Below are 14430 nucleotides of genomic sequence, written 5' to 3' on the forward strand. Positions count from 1 at the left end.
CACTTGCTGAAATATAGTAATGGACACTCAGTAAATATGTTTTCTCACACCCATTCCTTACATCACATGCTAAATCTTTTGTGGGACCCTCAATGTGCCCTAAGCAGGGGGTATTACCTTCTCCCTAGAACAAGTCTCCCATGACTAACCAAATAAAAAAAATTGCTTTCTTAAGCCAAGCTAAATCCATCTTGTTGTAGTTCAAGATTTAGCCCCAGATGACAATGGGGATGTGAGCTCAGCTGGGTTAATGAAATCTGCTTACCCCGTCCCTAAATCCAAAGCACAGGTTACATGAAGATCATGTATCTCCAGGCAAAGTCTGTCCCATGCATCAGAGACAGAGGCTCTGCATTCTGACCCTGGGCACCTCATCCCCATACAGAGTGCACACATTTGTTCTGCTTACAATTGTTGCTTTTCTGGGAACCATGCTTCATGGCATTAGACAAGGATCTAATTTGCATAGAGACTGCCAAGGCCCTTCACAAAGCAAAGAAATGCACATTGTTAAACAGTTACAATAACATTGACTGCCACCATGTAAACAATTTTACAGCAGATTAAACACACTTAGTAAAAGAAGCCCTGTGCAAAAGCAATGTCAACACTGAAGTAGAATTTAGTCAACAGCTAACAGAGAAGATGATGACCAGATACAGCCTTTCAGCAGCCCTCTGAGTCACCGTATTTAGTGAATGGGGGCTCTAGTCAAGGTTGGGGAGATTGTCTGCCTGAGATCGGGGTTCATACTACAATGAGGGAGAGAGGAGAGGGAACGCTGAGGCACAAAAGGAATTGGAGGGAAAACAGAGGCCACAGTATCTTTACTAACTGTGACAGTTTGAATGTATTGTGTCCCCCAAATGCCATTATCTTTGATGTAATCTTGTGTGGGCAGAAGTTATCAGTTTTGATTAGATTTCTTTGAGTATTTGTTTGGAGATGTGCCCCACCCAGCTGTGGGTGATGACTCTGATTGGATATTTCCATGGAGGCATGGCCCCACCCATTTAGGGTGGGTCTTGATCAGTGGAGCCATATAAATGAGCTGATGGGCCGAGGGAACTGAGTGCAGCTGTGAGTGACATTTTGAAGAGGAGCTACAGCCAAGAGAGACACTTCGAAGAAAGCACAGGAGCTGCAGATGAGAGACAGTTTGAAGATGGCCATTGAAAGCAGACTCTTGCTCTGAGGAAGCCAAGAGAGGACAAATACCCCAAGAGCAACTAAGAATAACATTTCTGAGGAACTGCAGCCTAGAGAGGAACATCCTGGGAGAAAGCCATTTTGAAACCAGAACTTTGGAGCAGACACCAGCCACATGCCTTCCCAGCTAACAGATGTTTTCCAGACACCACTGGCCATCCTCCAGCGAAGGTACCCGATTGTTGATGACTTACCTTGGACACTTTATGGCCTTAAGACTGTAACTGTGTGACTAAATAAACCCCCTTTTATAAAAGCCAATCCATTTCTGGTGTTTTGCATTCCAGCAGCATTAGCAAACTAGAACACTCACTATGGAGAAACTTGATGTCTGCTAAGTAGAAAAACGCAGACATGGAAAACAGAGGAGTGCTTTATAATGTGGTGATAACAAGTGCAAAAATAATGGATGCATAATGAGGCATGAAAATCTCTTCAAATATTGAGGAAAGAAGAAAAAAATTATCAGAATTGTCAGTAAAAACAACCATTCTTGGACTGATTTTGATTCCTTTCTTTCTGCGGCCAGGTTTATTTTGTTCATTTCTTTCCTACAGAGGTGAGAGTTTTCTCCCCTCTAGATCTTCTCAGGCCCTCCTTATCCCAAGGTCTTGCTTCTTGCCCTCTCTAGTTGCTGTCAAGTCTCTCCCACCCTGATAATCAAGCTCTTTCCATGTGCCTTGCCTGGGGGAAATCTTGGCCAATGAATCTCACTCTTAAGTTCACATTTCTTTTTTCCTTTGTGGCAAAAATCCAGGGACACTTGGGCCCCTATAAATAATAAAAGTAAATGATGCTTTAAAGAAGCAAGGGCCTCAACATCATTTTAAGAAACTCCCATTCTGGATTGACAAGTCATAAGTGGACCTGGAGTAGAGACATGAATCTTGAAAAAGACATAAAGGAATGGATTTTGCTGGGGATTCAACACTATGAGCATCAAACAGGTAAGCATGGTTTTGCTTGAATTATGTTGACTTTGATCGTATCAGACCTTTGGGAATTATAGAGCAGAGGCCTCTCTTTTGTCTCATATTTTATTTACCATCTATGAGAATGCCTGGAGTTGTAGATCCTGAACATATTCTGGATTAAAGAATGTCCCATTAAAAGGCAAATGACATTGGGATAAAGAAAATTATATTTAGCTTAAACCTAAAAACACAGGAATAGAAGGGAATAAGAAAAAAAAACAAAACAAAACAACAACAAACTGACCATCTAGTTGAAATCAAGGTTCTTCTTGATTGAGGTATGATGCAGATGTACCTAAGCAAGCATTCTAGAATAATTTATGAGGGTTCTAAAAAGTGAATGGTTGGATTCCAAATATAAATGCCATTTAGTTTATTATTTACCTCTAGATCTAGAAAGTCTATTTCTCTGTCATTCACCCACTCAGTCTAGGCCCTCGTGAAACCTTGTATTGAGATCTGCCCTGGAAAGAAATGGCGCTAAATTTTGCATTGAGATTAGGAGAAAAGTTTCATAGCATAAAGAGGGGGAGGGTGAGGAGGGTTGGGTGGGATGTGGTGGTGATTGAGGTGGAGGAGAGGCAGAGTTAGTGGAAGAGGAGGGGAGAACCATTCACTGCCTTCCATGTGTCAGCTTTGCTCCCCTACAGCTCCTCAGCTAATCCTCCCAAAGACCCTCTGAGGCAATCGCTTCTCTGTTTCATCAGCTCAGGGGGGTTAACAGTGCACCCAGTCACATTCATCTGTATAAAAACAAGCAAACAAACAAAAACACTAGCCTATAGTGTTAAAACAAATATGGTTTAATTTTTCCCCAAAACATAAGGTATCTTGAGATAGGAAGGTCTGGAATCAAGGTAAGAAGAAGACGGAGGACTAGCATTCGTTTGAACTGTTTCTTTTGTTTGGGAAAAAAAAAATCCTTCCCAGAAGCCTCTAAAATCACAAATATTCTATGGACCTGACTGGATCTCATGGCCACCCCTAGAGTCAGGGTGTTTGGAAAAATAAGCATTGTGCTTTTCAGGCTCCACAGTGGGGGAAATAGGGGAAAACAGGGTTCATGGTGCCTTTCAGTTAGCCAACAAATCATGTGTGCCGGAGACTCACAGTGAGACCACGAACCCAAGGTTCCCAACTATAATGTTTGTACTCTTCCTTCCACAAAACTTTCTTACAGAGAGACTTCAGCTGTTGTCTGCAGGTCTATCTTCTCTCTTCTAGAATCAGATTCTGTAAATAAAAATGTTTCTTTTCGTGTTGGACTGCTACAGCCCTCTGGTCTAATTTCTCTGCCTGGGAATAATATGGTATAATAGATACCTCAGGAGACAAATGACCTGGATTGTGGTTCTGATTTTATTATAAATTTACACATTTTTTCCTCTATGCTTTGGAATAAAATTGAAATAATTAAGCCTAACATCTTTTATCCTGCATAGTTTTGTGATGTGTTTGAAAGTGATTTGGGAGATTCTGTATTAGATTAGATACTAATTAGATTAATACTAATAATTTAACACACTGCAACTCTCGATATTTACAAAGTGCTTAAGAATTTAAAGATTACTTTCGAAATAAACATTGTCTCATTTGAGCCTCATAATAGCCATCATCACGTAGACAGAGTGAGAGGTCATCTTAGAGTAAAAGTTATGCATAAAGTAACCAAATGTTCCCCCTGCCCAAATTATTGCAGTGATTCCAATAGGTATAGTCAAATATCCTAAAGCCAGTTTTCATGTACATCCATTCATACCACAGCTGATAACACATATGTTAGACCCATACAGGGTTTCCAAGCCTATATATTTTCTTTCCCTTTCCATGATTCTCCCTCATCCTCTACCCACAATTATCAAAGAAATAATTGGTGTGATACTCCTTTGCTCTCTTCCTGCTCATTATCTGACTCCCACCAGTGAACTAAATTGAGAGGAACACGCCCAGCTGATGGGATAACAATCAGTGAGCCAACGTGTCTCTGTGCTCCTCCCTGTGAAGGGCAGGCTGCGTTGGGTGGACGGGTCTAGGAGCATGTCAATGAGCAGTTCTAATTATCTCTTTCTTATAGGGGACCATTATTTTCCCTGGGAGTTGGACCCAGCCAGGGCTTTCTTTGGTTTGAATGCGCAGCCTAAACTCAGATATAGATGGAGGCTCAGTGAAACTCCTGATCCTCGTCTCCCCGGGGAACTGACTTTTCTTTAGCTGGTAGAGAGAGCGAATCACAAAGGTTAGTGGAAGCGCTCAGAGTAAGTCTGAGAAGGCGAGCTTCCTCAGCTTGGGGTGGGCTGGGAGGGTGGCAAGGGAAGGAAACACCCTACCTGTCTGGGCTTTCTTTTTGACCCCATCCTGCCCAGTGGTACTCACCCTTCGTCAGAAGGGGTAGTTTGTGACACTGAGGAACTCCGAGAGCTGGTTACTGCCAGCATGGTTCCGGGGTTGACCGATTCTCTTCCCATCTTAGGTCTTGCCCACCACCCCAAGAACCAACCTTACATACAACAAACGAGGCCTCCAAGAATCACCTTCTCAGAGCCTCCCTCCCTGCAGCTCTTCCCTTCAGGAACAAGATCTACTTGTACTGGGCACTCTGATGAGGACTTCATTATCTCAGGAGGGGTGGAGCCGCCCTCCAACTACAGCTTTTCTACTCACTGTCCATGCAGTATACCCAGGTCACCGCAATGTGCCTGGTGGTGAAGGAGGGAGGGTCCCTTGTGGGGAGTGTTTCCTTGGACGCCTGACATGATTGCCGGTGGGAACGGGCTGGTTGTTCTCTATGGAATCTTCCAAGGTTTAGGGGTGGGCATCTGGGATACAAACGGAGGCATAGAGAGTGTATTGCAGCTGCCACCAGTCATGTTTGCTCCCCATGGAAGTGCTCAGCTTAGCTACGGAGCAGGGAGGGAGCTCCAGGCAGTGCTATGACATAGATTATGTTGCACCATTAAATGTTTTGAAAAAGATCAAAAATATATATTTTTTGAATAACTGAGTCTTATATGAAACATACTGTTCCACAAATCAATTAAAAACTAATGTGTGCAAAAGGAGAGAGTCTTCCTCTTCTTAATAAACATATCCATTAAGAAATGAAATTCTAAGGAAAGAGTAAGGAACAGGTGCTCCCTGATGCCATGGCAAATTTGTTGTGAAGAAAAAGAAAATATCCAAGATCCCAGGAGCATTAAACATACACAGAATGTGCCTGAAATAAAAGCTCTTATAACAGGCCTCAGAGACATGTGTGCTTGCCCTGGGAGGGGCTGCATAATTGTGCTTGTGGAGCGGAGGAGCTGCCCAGTGTGCTTACACTGGGGATACTCAGACGCCACTTTCATAACCTTTATCATGACTCTGCCTGTCACAGAAACCTAGTTTGAAAATACATATTTCACTGTGGACTGATGCTGTTTTATCATCAAAAGGAAATAATTAGTTTTAGCCTGCTGAGGGACAAGGGGGAGGAAGGCTGCTGGGGATTGAATCATGTCCCCCAAAAAGACATGCTCAAGTCCTCACCCTGGTGCTGTGGATGTGAACTCATTTGTAAACAGGTGCTTTGAAGATCCTACTAAGATGAGGTTTGAGCTGAAACAGGGTGGGCCTTAATCCAATATGACTGAGTCTCTAAAAGCACAGGAAGTGAGGACACAGGAGACAGAGGGGATGGATAGAAGACCCTGTGACGGAGGCAGAGATTTGTTATGACTGGGGGCAAGCCACCACCAGGACGCTACAGACCTGGACAAAGCATGGCCTGCTTACACCTTGATTTTGGCCATAAAAAAACATGAGACAGTAAATTCCTGCAGTTTAAGCCAACATTCCGTGGTGTTTGTTACAGCAGCCCTAGCAAACCAAGGCAAAGGTCTCTAGGGTTTGTTGCCTTCCCCACTCCCCTCCTGCCTAGAATTTCTCTGTGTATTTGTAGATAATTAACTAACTGATTGATTTGTTGTTAACTGGGAGTATAGCTAGTTTTTAAATTTCAGATGTGCTTATAATTGATGTTATCTGCTTCAAGTCGGCTTTTGAGTATACGTGAATTATGTTTTATGTAACTTTCTCTTTTCCTTGACCGTCTTTACCATCCCCCTCTTTTCTGTTTTTCTCTATTTTCTCTTTCCCTCCTCTTTTCTACTCTTTTCTTCTATCTCCTCATCTTGAATCTTCTCAATCCCTCTCTCTCTACTGTGCTCTTGCTCTTTAATGTCTCATCTATGTCCATATAACAGAGTTGGTCGTGGCACTTGTGCTTCTCCTCGTGTGACGGCTCTGTGTTTGCGGCTAATGAGGAGAGCTGCTCGAGTGTGAAATACATCAAGGGTAAGAGAAGGTGAGAAATAAAATCTAAGAAGTTGATTCTGTCAAGACCATCTGGGATTTTTAGTCTGGCAGATTCATTATTTTGTGAAATAATAACTGATTGGCTCTGAAGGGGTGTAAGAGATGGTGATTTAGATCATGCCCAATTCCTGTCAGCAAACAACGTCTCAGGCAGTGTCATAAGGTGAAACAACGTGGCTGTGCCACGGTAATTATCCAGTTTGCCATTTCATCTCAGTCCACTGTGTGCATGTCCTCAATGTAGAAATCAGCAAGAACTTAATGACCAGCATTAGATGTTTCTCATATAACCCAACACTGTTTCCTTATCAAGATCATAATTTATCGTAACGATTTAAGTAGATGAATTTTGACAGTTCTATACACCCATTCAACTACTGCAAAACACATGATATAGGATACTTCCACCACATCATAAAGTTTCCTTGTGCCCTTTTATGTCCTTTAATACCCTTTTTCTTCCCAACATGTAACCAATATTCTGAGTTCTATCACCAAAGATTAGGTTTGATTTTTCTGCAACTACATGCAAATGGAATCATAGAGAATGTACTCTTTCATGTCTTTTAAATTCACCATATGTTTCATGTATCTGTAGCCTATTTTTTATTGCTAAGTACTATTTTATATGAATATACCACAATTTAGTTATTCAGGCTTCAATTAATGAATATTTGGGTTGTTTTCTGTTTTGAAATATTATGACTAAGACTGCTATAAATATTTTTGCACAATTCCTTTTCTGAATATGTTTTAATATGTATTTGGTAAATAGCTTTGAGTGGAATTATTTGGTCAGATGCTTCCTTAACTTTATGAAAGGATCAAGAGTTTGCCAAAGTAAATTCTCCCTTTTACACTCCCTCAGGTATGTTTAAGAGTTCTAGATACTTCACATCCTTGCCAATGTTCGGGTTTGTCAGAACTTTCTATTTCAGTCATTCTGATTGATTAGAAAGAGTATTTCATTGTGTTTTTAATTTGCATTCTCCTGATAAGTAATACTGAGCAACGTTCCATGTGCTTAGCTTATCAGCATTTATATATCTTCTTTTGTGAAGTGGCTGTTTGAATTCTCACACATTTTAATTAGGTTCTTTTTCATTTATTTATTGTTGAATAGTAGACTAAAATGAGATTCCCTATTCTCTCATATATCTATTTCTCAATTGTTATTTGCCTATTCATTTTCTAGCAGTACCTTTTGATAAGCAAATTAATAAAAGTTGTTTTTGTTTTACAGTTAGTGATATTGTTATCTCTTCTAAGAAATCTTTGCCTAATTTCAAAGTTAGTATAATAAATTATATTTTAATTAGAATATTTAGAAGATTTATAAATCTAGCTTTAATGTTTAGATCTATAATCCATCACCGAATTAATTTTTATACATGGAGACAGTCAAGATTTTTTTCCTTGAGAATATGAAGTTGTTCTAGGACAATTTGTAAGACTTTCCATTTTGCATTACACTGGTTGACAACTTGGTCAAAATCAATTAAGGATGCATTTGTGGGACTATTTCCAGACCCTCTATTTTGTTGTATTGTCTCTCCTTTTGCCAACACCACATCATCTTGATCTTTATATTCTGTCTTGGGATAAAAAGGATGTAAATCCTCCAATTTTGTTTTTCATTTTCAAATTGTTTTGGTAATTCTGGATCCTTTTCATATCCATATATATTTTAGAATCCACTGCTCAATGTTTTTTTTTTTCTACAAACATGCTGAGGAGTCCTCTGATTACTTACACACAACCATGCATTTTCTTGGCATCCACTTTTGTTTTACGTTGATGGAGATCTGTCCTGTCTCAAATGTGTGAACTTGAGGAGGGTAATGGGGTAGGACAAATGGAAGGAAACTAGCAGTTTTACTGCTAATGGCCTATACCTACACCATTTTATTAAAAGAAGAAGAACTCTAGGGCAGCTCAGTGCATGGACATATTAATCACATTTCCGTATGTTGCTCCATTTCAGGTCATGTGAACTTAGGAACTCAGAGAAATCTTTATTTATTATTTGAAAATTACTGACTGAATAATTGTGCATTTAAGTAACTTCTGTTCCCCTGATAAAAATATACCATTAGATCATTGTTTTAATTGGCAATGAGGGAAAATAAAGTTATTACTATTTATGGATACAGTTGAGGCTTGGCGTTTATATTGAGCTCTCTATTTTCAGAGCACTTGATGCTCACTGCTTGGTCATTCCAATGTTACTGAACTGGAACCATCCCAAGTTTCTCTTGCCTGTTGTGTTCAAGATATTCCTGGAAGCAGGCAGGTTCCCCACCTCTATTTCTTCTAGATCTTCCTCTGCTCATGATCCCTTGGTGGCTCAAATCCCACTTCTTTTTTGTTTGCTGAGAACTAACTTTGAAACCTGCATCCCTTCGTGACTCCCCTTCCAATACATCATCCCATCCTTCATGAACAGTCTTATGTGTTACAAAAGAATCTATAACCAGCACTGAAACTTTGGATTTCCAAGAAGATTACTGAATGCTGTGATTTTGTTGTAATGGACCAGTGTGAATGGGACTTTCCTAAATGGACTTATATGATTTTTCACATTAGGTCACCAAAGGGTCAATGACAAACATGAATTAATACAAAGAATCTATTTGCTTACTTCAGCTTAACAAGCAAAGCCTGTCGTGCTTGGCTCCACATATATCCCAACAGATATAACTGACCAAATCCTATGGCTGAGGCTGCTCTGTGTCTTGTCTCCACTTCTCTCTAATGTCCCCTGGTCCTATGGCTTCTTCCTTCAATGTCAAAGATACATACATTTAAGAAATAATATAATATGGGGAAATTGAAATATCTTTGACCCTTTCATATATGAACAAGCATTATGTATGACTGTGGGTAAGCAATATTACTTCTCTCTGATGTTTCTTGATTTCTTCATCAATATAATAAAAGTTGGTTTCAATGCATGGCTCTTAACCAGATGTTTGCATCAAAATTACTGTAGCATTTTGTAAAACACACAGGCCCTGGCCACACCACTGGGCATTCCTTTGTGTTCAGTCTGGAACGGGGCCTGGCCTGATGCATGGTTTTTAAGGCCCACAGGTGATTCCCATGCTCAATAGAGTGGAGTAAATGGTCTAGATCAGTGTTCCTAAACTTCAGTGTGCATGAGAATCACCTGGAGGGCTTATTAAGACACACATTGCTAGGTCTCACCCTCAGAGTTTCTGATTCAGTAGAGTAGTAGGTCTGTGTAGGGTCCAAGTTCTCTGGTGATACTGATCCTGCTGTTTGAAGACCACACCTGGAGAAACACTGCTCTATCAGCATCTTTCAATCCTGTCTGAATATTAGACTCACCTGGTGGGTTCATCCTAGAACAATTAGCCCACATTCTCAGGAGGTAGGACCTAGATGTTGGCATTTTCCAAGTTCCCCAGGTAGAGCTGAAGTACAGCCAATGTTGAGAACTATTAGTTTACTATTTATCTCTCAGCTTCTAACTTTCTAATCCTTTGACAGTGATGCAGACTGATGATAAGCACCAGATAACGACCAAATGAAAACCAGAGTCTCTCGGGCAGCAAGATCTGAGTTTCAGAAAAAAAAAGTAGACTATCCAGTCTTAGGTTTGCTTCTTTAAGCTTCCAATAGCCAACTAAAAAGAACTGCCCACGGTGTTCAACTTAGCTTAGAGGATGTCTGAATTGGGGCTTAGAAACAAAGACTTAGCTAATAAGAAAACATTTTTGTGATTCCATTTACCTTTGAATATCTGAACACCTTCCTCATGGTGGAGGAGAAGTGGTAAAAAAAAAAAAGGATTTGTCTGTCACTGCATTTTTGAACAAAATATAATCTTAATAGCTTCCCTACTTCACTAAAACTTCCTAACAATATCAATAGAGAATAGATTGTGGGATAAGGGGCTTCTCAGTAGTTTCTAAATTATACACCTTTGTTTCCCTTTGACAGACCTTATGAAAAAATCAAGCCTTGTGTTATTACAAGCTTGTTTCTCCTGGTGGAGCCTGGAACAAATAGACTCAGAGAAGTCTAGCTGGAAGGTAAGCCAATAGATGATTTTTAGAAGGCTACCAAGTTGCACCTCTTAAGCGTTTATCTCAAATTTTCAAGGCAAAACAATTACGATTCATTCTCCCTGTTATTTATAGGAGCCGAGCATTTTATAGTCCATTCAGTAGGAGGAAATGTGCCTGGGATAGATCCTAATGTTATGAAGACAAGAGGTGCTTTGAAATGTAAGCGGTGGTAATTAGGAAGACAGCCAGATGCTAGGGAGGAAGGGAATGCATGGAAGGGCCTGGTTCGTCCCCCTGGGGGCTTGAGGAATTGGCAGACAAAGGGATGCAGGGCCCCTTCCAGGCATGTTCTCTGCCTCTGCAGGGATAGCTGACCAACAAGTCAACACATCTCACCCACCATCTGGGATCTGCTGGATGCAGTGTTTGCAGGAGCCCGACAGTAACAAGTCTCCTCCATCTTCTGGAAATTGCTGCACACTTTGAGGGACAAATTCACAGGATGGGTATTCTTCAAAAGCCAAGCGTGGTCCACACTAGCCTGGGGCCTCAGTCCAACCTCTCTGGAACACCATGCAGTCGGAAGAGAAGAATGGGTACCGCTGAGGATACTGGCTGTTTCTGAAATTTCAGGGGAACAGATGAAATGGGACTGGTGGGATGTAAGGGTAATTATAGGAGATTTAAAATAGGAAGCTAGTTTCTCCCGATTCTTTAGCATGTTCCAGGATATGGCTTTCAAACTGTCAATGGAATAATGCCAAAGAAATAATCCAAATTTATTATTTAGCTAATTAAAGTATGATTACTATGATCAAATCCTAAAGGAAAATACATGTATTCCCAAGGTTCAGTTGCAATTAATTTTGCACTGAAAAATCTTGTTTCATTTTACCTCCACTTTGGGGGAGAAGGTAAGAAAGACATAGATATATATACATGGACCAACCCTTGGGCCTACAGAGGGATGTATACTGTTGAAATTGGGAATATTGCAGCTTTTGGGGATATGTGTTTTACTGGGATTGCTGTTTATGCAAAGCAGGAACATGGAATTAGATATGGCTTCTTTAGAATTTCTCCCTCCATTATTCTTCAGGATGAGATCCATTTATCATCATTTGTTCATCTGCTCTTTCCATATGTGGAGTTCTGCAGGGTTCTCTGCTGCTGATGGGTTGGGTACTCAGCCACAGCAATAGCTACATCTGTCTCAGTGAGAGGTTCTTGGGCCTGTGCACACATTATCCAACCCTGAAACAAGGCTAATTTCCCAAGTACAGGGTGGCTGAGGATAGAGGCTGGCGTAAGTCTACCAGGCATATCAGCCTGAACATTAGATTGTTGAATACCTCATCTGCAGTCAATGCTCTCTGCAGGCACTAACATGGGATATGAAGATCTGCAGACATTTACCCACACTTCCCTTTCCCAGACCTTTTTATCACCAAACTTCCAACCTTCAGTATTGCTATTTAATTAGTGAAATATATTTGTAATGTAATGAACACTCATTTGACTGAATTGGATGGAAGTCAATATGCATACTGTATTATAGAACTTGAAGAATTTGATGCAGGGATGAAGGCAGAGGCAGGGTCACCTCCACTCAGACATACAACACTGCCCTTACCTTTTGAAGCAACAAGTCTCACTAGGCAACACAGCAAATCATGGTTTCCTTTTCTCTGGAGGAATGAGAACAATTTGATCACCTTAGTCCAGAATCAGAGCTTTCAGAACTGCAATGATTTTGTTTTAAATTAAAATGCAAAAATTCCTGAAACGAATAGGGTATAACAGTTGTTAGCAAATGGGAAGAGGGGACTTGACTTCAAGAAACCAGGGGAGCTGAAGAGCTCCGCTATCTCCATTCATGACAGAGATGAAATCAGAGAACTATGAGAATGGTTAGCTGTTAACTGTCATTACTGCCATTCAAATGTACAGCTGAGTATAATCAAGTCATCAGAGCTGTGTCAATTGTCAATGAAAGTAACTTACTTGGAAATAACATCAGATTTAATTCTATAAATCTCTAATGTCCATGTAAGCAACTGATGTGCAGAGATGGTGAGGTTTGGGCCATCCTTCACCAAGTCAGGAACCTGCAGTCTCCCTCAGTTCCATAAGGAAACGGGCTTTGTGTGTTTTGAGTCAGATTTGAGTCTCTGAGAATCCTAGACTTATGTTGTATTCTTATGTCCTTGACTATCAGCAGGAGGGAATCGTTTCACCCAAAGGGGATGGACATATTCATGTGTGAATCAATGTTAAGAGTTAGAAATCCAAAGGAGAAGCTAACTTGAAAGGATGCCCTTAGACAGGAACGGCCTTGCTCCCTGAGCCTTGTTCTTTTGTTCCTGGGTTTTGAAGACACTTTTAACTTGCCTGGGGACCCTTCTGGGTGCTAGAAATTTTCTGTTTCACTGGAAATGAGTTGGGAGCTGCAAAGGGGACAGGCCAGGAGGAAGCCCAGTGGGAGGAATAAAGACTGTCTCCTAATTCAGATTATCTGGTTGTTATTACTCAGTGTTTATTTCTCTTTTGTTTTCTTTGAACCATTTGTAAATGGTCAAATATTCCGGCTGGTTTTCAGGGGTCTAAGCTGGGTTGAGAAAACCACATGGAAGGCAGCATCCCTGAAGCTGCCTGGGGACAGAAATAACTCAGTTAAGAAATCCTAAGGTGATGTGAAGTGCAGACAGGCAAAAGAACCTGTGAGGTCCAGCTGTCCCCAAGGGAGGTACTTTCTCCACAGGGCCTTGGGGAGCAGGGTCTCTTTAGTAAGGTGCCTCACATTGTAGCCTTAGTAGTTGTTTCCATTGGAGTTGGAGGGAACTGCTGTGGTTGGGGTGAGCTCCTGGGGGCTGTGGGGGAGGCTGTTCCCAAAGTTAGAGGGTGGAGTCACTCATCCCTGAGAAGGAGGGAAGGATGCAGGGGCTGATGCCCAAGTGACATGAAAGACTGTGGTGCTGGGGTGAGAGACAGTTGTATTAGGGGTACCTTGGCAATAGTTTTCCCCATCTTCATTTCATGTGTCCTCATATCCCAGTGTTCAAGCTGCTCTGAGCAGTGGTTCCAAGGGAAAGCCCATCTATGACATCCATTATTTCCCACTTAGTCAAGATTCTTTTTTCCTGAGTTCAGGAGCCAAGCTTTTCAGATCCTCCCTTGGAGTCTGTGTTGACATTGAGAATTATAACCCACTGCCAAGGACTAGAATCCCCAAATCAACTTAGATAAACAAACAGGGGACATCTTATATATTTTTCCTCAAGAGCTGCCAGCATTGTTTACCTCCCTTCCATCAGTTTTGCAAAACATAGTAACAAAAAACTTGGAATTGTGTGACAAAGGAAACTTACAGCCATGTATGTTATGGAATAGCTAAATGATTCACATCTTTTTCTTACCGTTAAGTATTCTATAGCAAAGCAATTTTTTAAAAAATTCGAGTTTAGAGAGATATAAACACATAACATATCATGCACATATCATGCAGTTATCCACAGTGTACAATCAATTGTTCACAGTACCATTATATTGTGCCTTCATTGCCACAATAAATTTTTGAACATTTTCATTACCACACACAAAAAAGAATAAGAATAAAAGTTAAAGTAAAAAAAGAACATTGAAAACATCCCATCCCCCCATATCTCCCTATTATTAATTTACTTTTTGTCCTCATTTTTCTATTCATCCACCCATACAATGGATAAAGGGAGTGGGAGCCACAAGGTTTTCACAATCACACAGTCACACAGTGTAAGCTACATAGTTATACAATTGTGTTTAAGGATAAAGGCTACTGGGCTTCAGTTCAACACTTTCCTAGGTATTCCTTCTAGCTA

This window comes from Choloepus didactylus, chromosome 6, assembly GCF_015220235.1.
Source record: "Choloepus didactylus isolate mChoDid1 chromosome 6, mChoDid1.pri, whole genome shotgun sequence".
NCBI lineage: Eukaryota > Metazoa > Chordata > Mammalia > Pilosa > Megalonychidae > Choloepus > Choloepus didactylus.